At 44.6% G+C, this 15,447-nt stretch overlaps 1 protein-coding gene across 21 annotated transcripts in view; it reads right to left on the reverse strand.

Moving 5' to 3' along the window:
- RALY (RALY heterogeneous nuclear ribonucleoprotein) overlaps positions 1-15,447 on the reverse strand; it is a 91,375-nt gene that overhangs the window by 49,636 nt on the left and 26,292 nt on the right. The window lies entirely within an intron of this gene.

Here is a 15,447-nt window from a genome sequence, read left to right on the forward strand (position 1 = left end):
AAACCCTTTGGTTGTATTAACTCTTTAAATCTTTACAAACTCTTGTAAGGTTGGTGTGATATTACATTCTTCACTTTTTCTAAGGTAAAACAGATACAGAGATGCTAAGTAAATTTGCCCCAAGTCACACAGCTAGTAGATGGCAGACTTGGGACTTCAACCTGAGTTCAACCTCCAGGGCTTGCCTTCTTAATCACACATTATACCACTCCTCAAAAAACAGAAGAAAAAAGACAGAAAACGCATGCTCTAGTCCTGGCTGACATGACTCAGAGCCCTCATTTATACCCAACCCTGGGATACTCTCCATTTACTTGCAGTCCAGGCTTTTTACTAAACACCAGTTGACTCCTGAGTCCTTCAGCCAGGTAGTTCCAGAGGATACTGTGAGCACAAAACTATGATAATCACCACCACCACAACAGTCATTTAACTGCCATTAACATTTAACGCACACTTTGAAATCGTCTAGGTACTGGGTTAAGCACTTTACATGTACTATTTTATTTCCAAGAAGGAATGACAGCCATTCTGAGAAGGATTGCTTCAGGATCTCATTATCTCCTGCCTGCACTGCTGGAATATTTCTTAGAATTTACTGACATTACAAGAACAGGCTGTTAAGAGTAGCCTCTTCCCTGGTCTCTCTTTCACTAGTCTTCCCCCGCGCCTTCTACTCCAATCTATTGGAGCCCACACTTTTAAACTCCTGTTCCTAATGCCACTCCCCTGCTCCAAAAAATGGCATGGCTCCCAATCACCTCAGCCTTGCTCTCTAGACTCTTACACCACGGGTCTAGTCATCACTTACGACCGTGGGCCTTCCAGTTACCATACTTTTATCCATGTTGCTGTCTCACCTGGAACGACTCTCTTCATTTATTCATATTCAAATTCATCTTAATCTTCAAGGCCTAACAATTAGGTGAAGTTATCCTGAACCCTTCCTCTCCTCTCTGTTGTGTTCTTGAAAATACCTCTGGCTGTGACTACAATCAAAGCTCTGTTCTCACCATCCACTAAGGCTTCAGAACAGTTCCTCTGTTTTTCTTCCGTGTAAACATTACTACTGCTTCTAGACGATGAAGACCTAGTCAGTTAAGATTTCTGTTCAAATTTCTACTACTCTTACTATGGATCTATCTCCTAACAAGAGACCTGAGTTTTAATATGAGCCTCAGATTCCTTAATTACAAAATAGAGATACAATTCCCATCCTGTCTACAACACAAGGATTTTTTTAAGAATCAATGTGATACTGTAACAGGAGAGGAAAGGGGAAGAGTGAAGGTGGGAGACCCAGACAAATCTTTAACAGCTCTGTCAGCTGCAAATCCTCCCAAGTCTTCTATCCAATCAATCAAAAAACAATTCTTGGGTCTAGTTAGCCACAGTTTCAACTCTAGGTTGGGGATTATAGCAGATGCAGGGTTGAAAGAGAACAAATCTTATCCTTGGGCTCCTAGTAGTCCAGGGCAAGACTGTGTCAACTTCCTACAAATATACTAAGAATATTAGGCAGGCTATGGGAAAGCAGTATGCAGATTCTTAAAAACTAAAACACAGTTACTGTATGATCCCACTCCTGGATATATATCCAGAGAAAACTCTTAATTCAAAAAGATACACACCCCACAATGTCCACAGCAGCACTATTTACAACAGCCAAGACATGAAAGGTGTGGCTTGTATACACACACACACACACACACACGAGAACTTTTTTTATGTTTTGCTTTTCCTGTTTATTTTTTTAAAAATCCAAAATAGGTCAAAAAGAACAATCATTAGAACTTCCCTGGTGACACACTGGGTAAGAATCCACCTGCCAATGCAGATGACACAGGCTGGATCCCTGGTCTGGGAAGATCCAACATGCCATGGAGCACCTAAGCCGGCATACCACAACTACTGAGCCTGTGAGCTGCAACAAGAGAAGCCACGACAATGAGAAGCCCAGGCACCACAAAGAAGAGTAGCCCCTGCTCAATGCAACTAGAGAGCCCGCATGCAGCAACGAAGACACAGCACAATCAAAATTTAAAAAAAAAAAAAAAAAATCATCAAAGATACAGGTGCCAGACATAAGGCCAAAGGGTAGATAAGAAAGTACGCCTTCTTCAGAAAGTTTGGAAGACTTGTGTTTTAAAAGCTGGATCTAACATAAATAGCTAGCTGAGTTTTCCATTGATCCAGCTTCCACTGCCCTACCTCCCAACATGGCACAACTGACTCGCCTTGAAGGCCTCAGTTGAAGAACTCCATATACACACAGCCTGGTACAGCAGTACTCAGGTAACTGGAAAGATCTCATCCCACTATGGTCTCATTCCAGACATGTCTTCATTGTGTGAGTTCTGTCACCTCTTGAAAATACGGCTATGTCAGCACAAGACAACACTGAATCTTTACAATGATTAATAAAACCACAATAGAATATTCAGATCAGATCAGATCAGTCGCTCAGTCGTGTCCAACTCTTTGCAACCCCATGAATCACAGCACACCAGGCCTCCCTGTCCATCACCAACTCCCGGAGTTCACTCAGACTCACGTCCATCGAGTCAGTGATGCCATCCAGCCATCTCATCCTCTGTAGTCCCCTTCTCCTCCTGCCCCCAATCCCTCCCAGCATTAGAGTCTTTTCCAATGAGTCAACTCTTCGCATAAGGTGGCCAAAGTACTGGAGTTTCAGCTTTAGCATCATTCCTTCCAAAGAAATCTCCTTCAGATTGGACTGGTTGGATCTCCTGGCAGTCCAAGGGACTCTCAAGAGTCTTCTCCAACACCACAGTTCAAAAGCATCAATTCTTTGGCGCTCAGCCTTCTTCACAGTCCAACTCTCACATCCATACATGACCACGGGAAAAACCATAGCCTTGACTAGACGGACCTTTGTTGGCAAAGTAATGTCTCTGCTTTTGAATATGCTATCTAGGTTGGTCATAACTTTCCTTCCAAGGAGTAAGCATCTTTTAATTTCATGGCTGCAGTCACCATCTGTAGTGATTTACTCAGCCATAAAAAAGAATCAAACAGTGCCATCTGCAGCAACATGGATGAACCCAGATTATCGTACTAGGTGAAATAAGCCAGAAAGAAAAATACTGTATACCACTTATATGTAGAATCTAAAATATGATGCAAATGAATATTTGCAAAATAGAAATAGATTCACAGACAAAGAAAACAAACTTATAGTTACCAAAGGGGAAGGGGGGATGTGAGAATAGGAGTTTGGGATTAGCAGATACAAACTATATATAAAATAAACAAGGTCCTATTGTATAACACAGGAACCTATATTTAATATCCTACAATAAATCATATTGGAAAATACAAAAAATACACATTCATATAACTGAATCACTTTGTTGTACACCAGAAACTAATACAAAATAACACAACCTTATAAATCAAATATAAATCAAATCTTTAAAAAAAAAAAAAAAGAATATTACGCACAACCTAACAGTTTCAAGAGTGCTATGTATTGTAAAAGTGGCGGGGGGTCGGGGAGGGGTGGTGGGAATCAGTCTGACTAGAAGTGGCCTCAGAAGCTTCATTTGAGCAACGGCTTAGGCCAGGCCTTGATGCAGGGTGACAGAAAGACCTGGGCTACTGCTGGACTAGGTGTTATGTTGGCAACCCTCCTGATCCTAATACCCTGTGAAGCAAGTGATGGAATGCCCACTTTATAGCCAAGGTAACTGAATACGGGTCTTCCCTGGTGGCTCAGTGGTAAAGAATCCGCCTGCCAATGCAGGAGACACAGGTTCAACCCCTAGGTTAGGAAGATCCCTTGGAGAAGGAACCCACTCCAGTATTCTTGCCTGGGAAATCTCATGGACAGAGGAGCCTGGCAGGCTACAGGCCATGGGGTCACAACAGAGCTGGACACGATTTAGTGACTAAAACTGAAGATGGGTGAGGAGGCTAAGTGTATCATTCAGTCAAATAGCTAGCAAGCAGCAGAGCTAGGATTTGAACCTATGTCTGCTTTACTTTACACCAAAGTCTATGTGCTTGCTTCATGATCTGCCTTACTCATGTAGCAACATGAAAGGAAGACCAGATAAACTCTGGAGCTCTTTCTACCTCAAAATCCAATGATTTGAATGGGGGTAGGGGGAGGGGAAGAACTATACAAAAAGATCTTCACAACCCAGATGGTGTGATCACTCATCTAGAGTCAAGACATCCTGGAATGTGAAGTCAAATGGGCCTTAGGAAGCATCACTATGCACAAAGCTAGTGGAGGTGATGGAATTCCAGTGGAGCTATTTCAAATCCTGAAAGATGATGCTGTGAAAGTGCTGCACTCAATATGCCAGCAAATTTGGAAAACTCAGCAGTGGCCACAAGACTGGAAAAGGTCAGTCTTCATTCTAATCCCTAAGAAAGGCAACGCGAAAGAATGCTCAAACTACCGCACAATTGCACTCATCTCACACGCTAGTAAAGTAATGCTCAAAATTCTCCAAGCCAGGCTTCAGCAATATGTGAACCGTGAACTTTCAGATGTTCAAGCTGGTTTTAGAAAAAGCAGAGGAACCAGAGATCAAACTGCCAACATCCGCTGGATCATCAGAAGGCAATGGCACCCCACTCCAGTACTTTTGCCTGGAAAATCCCATGGATGGAGGGACCTGGTAGGCTGCAGTCCATGGGATCGCCAAGAGTCGGACACGACTGAGTGACTTCACTTTCACTTTTCACTTTCATGCTTTGGAGAAGGAAATGGCAACCCACTCCAGTGTTCTTGCCTGGAGAGTCCCAGGGACGGGGGAGCCTGGTGGGCTGCCGTCTATGGGGTCACACAGAGTGGGACACGACTGAAGTGACTTAGCAGCAGCAGCAGCTGGATCATCGAAAAAGCAAGAGAGTTTCAGAAAAACATCTATTTCTGCTTTATTAACTATGCCAAAGCCTTTGACTGGGTGGATCACCATAAACTGTGGAAAATTCTTCAAGAGATGGGAATACCAGACCACCTGACCTGCCTCCTGAGAAATCTGTATGCAGGTCAGGAAGCAACAGTTAGGACTGGACATGGACCAACAGACTGGTTCCTAATAGGGAAAGGAGTACATCAAGACTGTATATTGTCACCCTGCTTATTTAATTTATATGCAGAGTAGTACATCATGAGAAACACTGGGCTGGAGGAAGCACAAGCTGGAATCAAGATTGCTGGGAGAAATATCAATAACCTCAGATATGCAGATGACACCACCCTTATGGTAGAAAGTGAAGAAGAACTAAAGAGCCTCTTGATGACAGTGAAAGAGGAGAGTGAACAAGTTGGCTTAAAGCTCAACATTCAGAAAACTAAGATCATGGCATCTGGTCCCATCACCTCATGGCAAATAGATGGGGAAACAGCGGAAACAGTGGCTGACTTTATTCTGGGGGACTCCAAAATCACTGCAGATGGTGACTGGAGCCATGAAATTAAAAGACGCTTACTCCTTGGAAGGAAAGTTATGACCAACCTAGAAAGCATATTAAAAAGGAGAGACATTACTTCGCCAGCAAAGGTCCATCTAGTCAAGGCTATGGTTTTTCTAGTGGTCATGTATGGATGTGAAAGTTGGACTGTGAAAAAAGCTGAGCGCCAAAGAATTGATGCTTCTGAACTGTGGTGTTGGAAAAGACTCTTGAGAGTCCCTTGGACTGCAAGGAGATCCGACCAGTCAATATCCTAAAGGAGATCAGTCTGGAGTGTTCATTGGAAGGACTGATGTTAAAGCTGAAACTCCAATACTTTGGCCACCTGATGCAAAGAGCTGACTCATTTGAAAAGACCCTGATGCTGGGAAAGATTGAGGGCAGGAGGAGAAGGGGATGACAGAGGATGAGATGCTTGGATGACATCACCAACTCAATGGACATGAGTTTGGGTAAACTCCAGGAGTTGGTGAGGGACAGGGAGGCCTGGCATGCCTCGGTCCATGGGGTCGCAAAGAGTTGGACAGGACTGAGTGACTGAACTGAACTGAGGGGGAGGGGAGAAGAAAAGAGGATGTTTACTGCTGCTGTGACTGAAGCGACTTAGCAGCAGCAGCAGCAGCAGCAGGGTCTTCTTAACTGTAACAGCTCAAGTATCTGACACAGTCTGGCAAGTAGAAGACACGAAGTACTTTGGGAACCTGTGAATGAATAAAATAACTGCCCCATCAACCTTTGTTCTAAGGTCTAGAAGGTCCAACCAAAATCTCAAGCTCCATGTTCTGACTCTAAGCTCCATGTTCTGACTTTCCATGTCAAGTCATTTCACCTTTCTGGATCTTTTTCCTCTGTCTGTGAAATAAGGGTCATAGTATCTACTTTCCTGCAGGATTTTCTGATGGATCAAACAAGATTGTCAAGAAACAGTTAAACTATTTAAGTCTATTTTTAAAAAAATAAAGAAACACAACAGCAGCAACAACAATAAAAGGTTATTAGGAAAAAATGAGAATAACTAAGGCTTTGGGCCTTAATGATGAAAAAGTGAAAGCATTAGTCATTCAGTCATGTTTGACTCTTCATGACCCCATGGACTGTAGCCTGCGAATTAAAAAACGCTTACTCCTTGGAAAGAAAGTTATGACCAACCTAGACAGCATATTAAAAAGCAAAGACATTACTTTGTCAACAAAGGTGCGTCTAGTCAAGGCTATGGTTTTTCCAGTAGTCATGTATGGATGTGAGAGGTGGACCATAAAGAAAGCTGAGCACCAAAGAACTGATGCTTCTGAACTGTGGTGTTGGAGACGACTCTTGAGAGTCCCTTGAACTGCAAGGAGATCCACCCAGTTCATTCTGAAGGAGATCAGTCCTGGGTGTTCATTGGAAGGACTGATGTTGAAGCTGAAACTCCAATACTTTGGCCACCTGATGCGGGGAGCTAACTTTCAAAAGACCCCGATGCTGGGAAAGATTGAGAGCAGGAGGAGAAGGGGACGACAGAGGATGAGATGGCTGGATGGCATCACCGACTCAATGGACATGGGTTTGGGTGGACTCCGGGAATTGGTGATGGACAAGGAGGCCTGGCGTGCTGCAGTTCATGGGGTCGCAAAGAGTCGGACACAACTGAGCGCCTGAACTGAACTGAACTGACCCCATGGACTGTAGCCTGCCAGGCTCGTCTGTCTGTGTTAATTCTCCAGGCCAGAATACTGAAGGGAGCAGCCATTCCCTTCTCCAGGGTATCTTCCAGATCCAGGGATCAAACCTGGGTCTCTTGCACTGTCAGCAGATTCTTTACCGTCTAACCCACCAGGGAAGCCCCAATGATACATAATAAGTAATAGCAAAAGTACATTTTTCCTTTCTCTTAAGTCTTTTTTATTGTTTGATTCATCTTTTGTGGTACTTAGATGGAAAAAAAAATACCTATCATTGAGTCACTTATGCCAGGCCCAGTAGTCTTGTACAGGTGTGAGAGTTGGGCCATAAAGAAGGCTGATTGTGTGTTGCCTATGCCCTGGCATAAGAATTAATGCTTTCAAGTTGTGGTGCTGGGGAAGACCCTTCAGAGTCCCTTGGACAGCAAGGAGATCAAACCAGTCAATCCTAAAGGAAATCAACCCTGAATATTCATTGAAAGGACTGATGCTAAAGCTGAAACTCCAATACTTCAGCCACCTGATGCAAGGAGCTGATTTACTGAAAAAGACCCTGATGCTGGGAAAGACTAAAGGCAGGAGGAGAAGGGGAGGGCAGAGAATGAGATGGTTAGATAGCATCATTGACTCAATGGACATGAATCTGAGCAAACTTTGGGAGACAGTGGACAGAGGAGCCTGGCATGCTACAGTCCACAGGGCTGCAAACAGTCAAGACATGGCTTAGTGAATGAACAACATCCCTACAGAATCCCTGCTGTTTAGAGTAGAGCAAACTCCAGGGAATACAGGAAGACTGAAAAGGTGTTTCTAAAGTGACATCTTCCTCGAGATAGAGGAAGGAAAATGGAAGCTAGTTCTCTAGGCCTCCAGGGTGACAGCCAAGGCACAAGCGAGCAGTCACAGGACACAATCATAGCGTAACAGCTCCAGGTCCAGTCAGGCAGGGCCCTCCTGCAGGGAGTCTCAGGCCCATTTCTGCTACCATCAGCACGTGAAGGTGCGCAGCTGCCCAGACAGCAGGGAGTATGAGACTGGCCACAGAGCAAACAGTTTTTGTCCCAGGAGCCACATCTGCCAATCTATTTTAGTTCTGTTCAGCCTGCCCCCTAACATCTTGGCCTCAAAACTCTAACTGCCTCAATCTTTGTGAGGTCAGCTCTTCCCAGCCTGGACCAAACCCCATGGTCTTGTAGTTCCAAACTCCTTCCAAAGACAAGAATACCTGACCTTGACTCTGACTGGCTCTATTGTGTGTTGCCTATGCCCTGGCATAATAAACCAACTGGCTGTGTTGCTGGGGAGGTTAAAAAGATGACCTCACAACATAATAAAAATGCAGCCAAGTCACAAAATGGCTCAGTAAAACCCTCTTCTACTCCCCAATAAAGACAGGTGTCAGGACGCACAGCATATCACAAAGAGAGGCCTGGGAGGGCAGCTGCTTTCTTAATGACAGGTGACGTTAGGGCTCTTGAGCCCAATTCATGTCCATGTATGAGAACACTATACATGCCATAAATAGATGAAACTCAATCCAGGCAGTCTCTAGGCTCCCTGGAGGAATGTCCAGAGAATATGACACACATGCGAGACAATCATTCTTGCCTCTGCTTTTCTGGGCAGCTAACAGCATCTCTCCCTCCTCAGCCAAAGCTGTCTCCAGTTTTCCCCTTTTCCTTCCCCGAAAAACCAACCCTGCAGGAATCATCAAGGGAGGCACAAGTAATTACTGTTTTCTTTTCTCCATGCTAATGAGACAGTTGGATGGTTCCCCTTCCCCCTCTGGAGCTGGAAGCGAGAATCTAAGGCTTTACAATCTGTAACCAACAAACCAAAGCTGGGGCCAGACAGTGCGCTGCAAATGAATGGTACAGAAGATGGCCTTTTGTCCCTGATGAGACCAGAGCTAGAAGAGGCCCCACCATTTTACAGAAGGGGTGTTAAGACCAGAATGAGGAGAGAGCTGTCCAAAGTGGTGGAAGGCAAGCAGGCAGTGAGTGGCAAGCCCCAAATCAGTCTCCTTACTTCTAACCAAAGCACTTCCCACATCATTCGGACTTCCTATAGTACAGACAACTTTGGAGGTGTCCTCAATGTGGAACCTGGAAATGCAAATTTCAAGTTCACACATAAGTTCCCGAATAGGTATTTAGAAAGCAATGACAGTGCTCTGCAGAAGTGGATTCAGCCCCAGGACTGGGGCTCTGGGGTGGAAGGCCAGGACCTCAGAGACAATGCCAACTGTACCCTAAATCTTAAGCCACAAGTAGATGGTCAGGCAAAAACACAATCTGTGAATTTTAGTTGAGATTCAGTGTAGTTATGAATTTCAGGCCTGATGGATAAAGGACCCCTTTAGAACACTAGGACCTCAGTCAGCTAGTCCAATCCTCGTATTTGACAGATGAAGAAATCACATCTAGCACTACTGGAGGCATCACAGGCAAAGACCCAGGGTGAAGCAGCAGACTGAAAGACGCTATGGCTCAAAGCTAGCCATGACCTGCCTCCTAGCCGTGGTCAGAAAAAAAGGAAGACAGGGCCTCCGGGGAAAAAAGCCAGCATTCACAAAGGCTGTGGTGAGAAGAAAATGGTTCAAGTTTTTAAACTGGAATAATCTACAGAATCGTAACAAAATTTTTGATTTTTTTTTTAACCTGAGGACAATCTCCTGTCAGTCTCTAAAACCTCTTCCCTTCTCTCTCACTTCTATCCTAGCTCTATCACCTCAGGTTGGATTCAGCAACTCAAATTCAGCCCTCAAATAATTCTGACTCCTGGCAAGAAATACTTAATTCCCATCCCCTACCCATAGGGCCTGGACATCAACCCTTCCTCCTGCTCTCCTAGGCAGCATGGAAATAGCAAGCATACAGATCTGGGTTTGAGCCCTGTATCTGGCCACCTAAACTGGGTATCCTTAGGCGTTATTATTTAACTGCCTTCCTGAGCTTTGATATCTGTTTTTTCCACCGTTCTCCCCTACTTGGGGAGAGGGAATATTTAGGTATTCCTCTGTATCCTCAATGAGTCAGTCACTGTCTACTGAATGATCCTCTAAAACTCAGTTCCCACATCTGTAAAATGCTATCTGTGATAATATCACCTATCTCAGAGTTATGAAAAAGAACAACAACAAAAAATGTAAATTGCCTGGATCAGTGCCTGGCCCTTATTCCTCTACTCTATCAAGGATGTCAGGGCCAAATGTTTGCCTGTACTGAATAGATGGCCCATCCTCGAGACACCATGCCTCACTGAACCCTGGGGTCAGCTGGACCTGACCTCCAGTGTCTGTTCCACTTAGACTGAGTGCCAGTTACTGAAACTTTGTCAATAAAAACAGCTAATGATATGACTATTCTCCTCATAGTCAAAGGCAGTGAATTTGAAGCAAATGAGGTGTGTACTTACACAAATACTCCAGACTGAAAGAAGGGTACACAGGATAAAAGGGGAAAAAAGAGAAAAGACTGTGATCCTAAAGTGGAGTCTTACAGAATAAAGTCCAGATCCCAAGAGGTGGCTAAAGTCATCTGAAGGGCCAGAGACCAAAACAAATTGGCTGAGGTCACAGAGAAAGCCAAAGGGAGAAAGGAGTTTGGAACCCACCACTGCAGTCTCCCATCTAGTGATTTTTCCTGTCCTCCAGGGTAGACACACACAGTCCTAGGAAAAAGGGAGTGAGGCACTGGGGGCTCAGGGTAGTGGCAGGGAGAACATAAGAGATGCCAAGTGGTACTTATGTCATTTCCTGCTTTGAAAGGTGACTAAGAAATAAATCAATTCAGCCTTTTGTCTTGCAGGGACCTAATATGCTCTGGAAGTTGAAGGGTAGAAATATCTGGCCAGAACAAGTGCCAGCAGTTAGGGAAGGCGAAGGGCACAGTATGCCCTCAAACTATCATGAGCCCCTCTCCCACACCTTCCGCCCACCTGTCCCCAGCTTCACAACTCAAACTATAAACTATGTTCCAAGTTTTCTAGGATATCTGTCTTTCCCAGACATAACCTAGGGGGTGAAGCATAGATAAGCAGCAGAGTAAGAGTTCTGTGTCATGAGGAAAAACCTGATTGGTTCTTTTGTTTCATTCAACACATTCACCTAAACTTTTGGGAAAGTTAAGTGATTTGCCCAAGGTCACAGCTAATAAGGGCAAACCAGGACTTACTCATGTCCTGTGTCCTTTGTGACATCATGACCTTCAGAAAATTTGACTCTTACAAAGTTGTGAGAGGTAGGTAGGGCAGGTGTTCTCTGTTAAATCATACTGTCTCAGCTTCTGCAGTCTCATTTGACACCTCCAATTCATTTCAGGCTTACTCCTGACATTTATCTCCTCTTACGGAACTTTCATAATTACTTTCTAACTCAAAGATCAGCAAATTTTCTGTATAGGGCCAGCAGTCTCTGTAGTATTTGACTCTGCCACAAGGTAATATGAAAGCAGTCATAGATGAACAAATGAGTGTGGCTGTGTTCCAGTATTACTTCATGGAAAGAGGCAACAGACTGATTCAGCCCATAGGCCATAGTTTACTTGACATCTGTTCTAATCTACTGTCTCCAATCACCCTCTCAATCCACCACACATACTCCTATTACAGTCCTACAGCCCCAACGGACTCCCTTTACCTACAGGATAGTTTAAACCCTAATCTCATCCTTTCGTACCCTTCCCTGTTCACTGTATTCCAATCACAGCAGACTGTCATCTAACAACTTCCCACCTTCCATCACACTATTCCCTAAAACCTGCAATGCCCCTCTCCATTCCTCTGCCAATATTACCTATTCGGGTCAAGTTCAAATGCTAACACCTGTGGGAAATTTTACCTTGTTCTGTCTTATGTAACTAGTCATTATATGGCTGTCCTTCATCCACTACTGCCTCCCTACTCCCCCCACAATTCTAAGCTTCTCAGGGGGCACAGAGTGTGTCTTATTCAACTCTGTATCCTTTGCAGTACTTAACACCCAGTGTCCACTGACTAAACAGGCTTTCAGGCTACAAGAAAGTAACAGAACATGGGGATATTTGGTCCTAATAGAACTGTGAGATTACTCACAGCATCAACAGAGCCTGCAGGCTGTTTCAAGGACTATCTCCCTCCCTCCCCAATATGTTCCTTGTCTGTCCAGGTAACTAGTCAAGATAGGGGTCAAGACCAGGCATTTCACCAAGTTGCTTCTAGCCTATGCTGATACATGTGAAGAGAAGAGGAATCCTATTTTCAGAGCTCATTGTCCCTGACCTCAAACTGTAACCTTAATACCAGCCATCAACTGATCCCAGACACAGATGTAGCCCTAGATCAGCAGACAGCCCTCTAAAAAGTGCAGGTCCCCCACAGGCAGGGGATTTCACCCAGGGACAGGCTCAGGGCATGCAGACCAACCTCAACAGAAGTGAGAACTCAAAGGTATGTGGTAAGAATCATCAGGAGCAACACCTCTGAAAGCAAAGGGACCGCTGTGGAAATTCAGGGGTCCTGTAGCCCACAAGACAGACTATCCTAGCTTGAGGAAGCTGTGAGGTCAAAGACTAATGGCCGATAGGGAAAAACAAAACAAATACACAGAAGAATTTTTCTCCTAAGCCCAGAACAGAACATTCCATCTGGGTAAGTAAGCTTGTCACAGGCATGGGGTACTTAGCATATCTGCCATTCCAGGATTACAGCTGTCAAGTTTTAATTAGGGTAATTAGAGTTAAAAATGTAATTTCATTTCAGGGGTATTCTGAACAGATTCCATTAATTTCTTTTTTTAAAAGAACACAGGAAGGAGGGGCAGGCATGCAGAGGATTTTGGCATCAGAGAAGTAAAGCCCTGTGCCTGGGTGGACGAGCTTTCAAACCATTGCCAAGAACCCCCAGCATCTCTGCAGGTTTGGCCCAGAGGGCAGAGGCTGCTGCTCTTCAGCTTTCTTCCCTAGTTTCGTCTCTAAAACTGTTTCAGTCAGCGCCTGCTAGTAAACCCACCCATCTTCTCCCCATCTGCTCCTGTGTTACTACCACTGAGTGGCTACTATGACAGTCCTAAGTCTAGTAAGGGGCAGAGCTGTCAATCTGACCGGCTACATGCTGGGCACTACTCTAATGCCTACCCCCACCCCCCTTATCAACTGTTCCTGGACCCACCTTTGTGGTTTCCTTTGTGCTGTTCCCTGGTCTGGAGTGTTGTTCTTGTGCCCCTACTCTTACTCTTCCTTCAGAGCCAGATTGAAGTTATCTCCTTCAGAAAAAAAACCTACCTTCATGCCTCTGTGATTCCAGAGTACCTTGGATATGCCTTTTTTTTTTTTTTTTTGGATATGCCTCTATTAAGGCACACAAAGAATACTGTGGTTTCTCTAACTCTGATGTTAGACTGTGAGGTCTTTCAGGGCAGGGACTGGGTCTTGATCTAGGAATCCTTAGCACTAGCACAAACCCTGACACACAGGAGATACTTAACAAATATCTGTTGGATGACCAACTCCAGGGGGAGGGGAATTTGATCTGAGCACATTAGCAGCTGAGCATACTGAGCCCCTGGGTTCTACAATGCATAGGAATAGCTGGTCATGAGTCCCTTCTCCCTCTGTGCACAGGGCTAGTACAGAAACCTGACTCAGCCCTCCCACTGATCCCAAATGATGATTGATCTCTCCTATTAGAGCCTACTCACTCCTTAGGGACCTTGGAAAGGCGATGAGAAAGTCAAAGCAAGCAGAGTATCTCCCCTTATCCTCCTCAACCACTGGTTTTAAGGAATTTCCTCCACTGTTCAAAGAGTTTTGGCTTCCCTGGTGGCTCAGTGGTAAAGAACCCACTTGCCAAGCAGGAGATTTGGGTTCGATCACTGGGTCAGAAGATCCCCAGGAGAAGGAAATAGCTACCCACTCCACTATTCTTCCGTGGATAGTGTCCATGGGATATCCCATGGACAGAGGAGGCCTGGCAGGCTACAGTCCATGGCACTGCAAAAGATTCGCACACAACTAACTGACTAAACAACAACAATTGAAGGGTTTCAGGGAAAAGGTTTCAGCTCCAGTTCAGTTTACAGAAGGGTAAGGGACACCCCTGGTTTAAAAAAAAAAAAAAAGTCCATCAGCTTGGTTTAGGAAAAAAACTCCATCAACTTGGAATGGTGCTACGGATGCTCAAAAATACTGTAGAGCAGTACAACAGAGAACATGCTATGTGACACAGGGCAGCCAAGTCACTTCACTTCTCTGAGCTCCAGTTTCCTTTTCAACCTATCCCGGTGAGTTGTTAGGGGAAATGAACATACAAAGAGGCTTTATCAACATTAACACTAAATGATTTTTCCATCTGAGGAAGGGGCCTGTATTACGTACCTAGCACTATATTACATGAGTTTATACAGGTGAGGAAAATATATCAAAGGGGGATACACATTAAGCATTTCCCCATTTGCTCAGGACAGCCCTGCCTGCTGGTCCCTAGGGAAAAGGGCTATACCAGCAGGACCTTTGTGTCGACAAGCATAACTAGATCTACTTCACAGTAATCAGATTCTCCCCAGCTAGAACACTCCTCCAGCTTCCTCCCAGGCTCCGCAGGCCTGGCTGCAGGCCCATATCGATCCACTTCTAATTAGGATCTGTGTCAGAGCTTCTGACAGAAGGTCAGGACCTAGGCTGCCTCTGCTGGCCTCTAGCCAAAGCCCAAAATGCCCTGCAGGGTGGACAAAGAATGGACACTTTTGTGGTAGAAAAGTATCCCAGATTGAACTTATCATAAACCAGCAGGAAATTTTGGAGCTGAAAAGATCCTCTATGAGCATGAGCTTTGTTATATTACAGTTGAGAAGGCAAATGTCCAGAAAAGATAACTTGTCCAAGGTGGTACAGAAAGGTAATGCAGATCTTCCTCTCTATCAGTTTCCCAGCCTAGCTGCACAACAGAAGGACTCTGGGGACTTATTAAAAATACAGTTCTCCCAGCCCCACCCTAGAAAGTCTAATTTGGAACATCTACAGTGGCTCTGGCTCTTTTGCCAGTATATGATCACTTTCCAATAGAAATGAACCCTGATATCACAGGATCCAGTTTGGAACTAGACTGAAATACACCTTGGCACATAACAGTATCATTTAGAAGCAATCCGCTATTGTTTGATCCAGCCCTCCCCCATCTGCCATAGTAAATACTCTAGAGAGCTTAGTCAAAGCATCTGTCATAAATGGTTCTGACTTCCTAATGGTCTGCTAGCGTCGCTGTCAACAAAGACATTTCCTTTCAAAACTAGTCTGAAGCTAACGTGTCTCTTATAAAAATTAGAAATACTTACTGAAAGAGATTTAAGAAATAGTGA

Source organism: Bos grunniens, chromosome 13 (assembly GCF_055505025.1).
Source record: "Bos grunniens cultivar Pamir isolate PY7600 chromosome 13, Bosgru_T2T1.0, whole genome shotgun sequence".
NCBI lineage: Eukaryota > Metazoa > Chordata > Mammalia > Artiodactyla > Bovidae > Bos > Bos grunniens.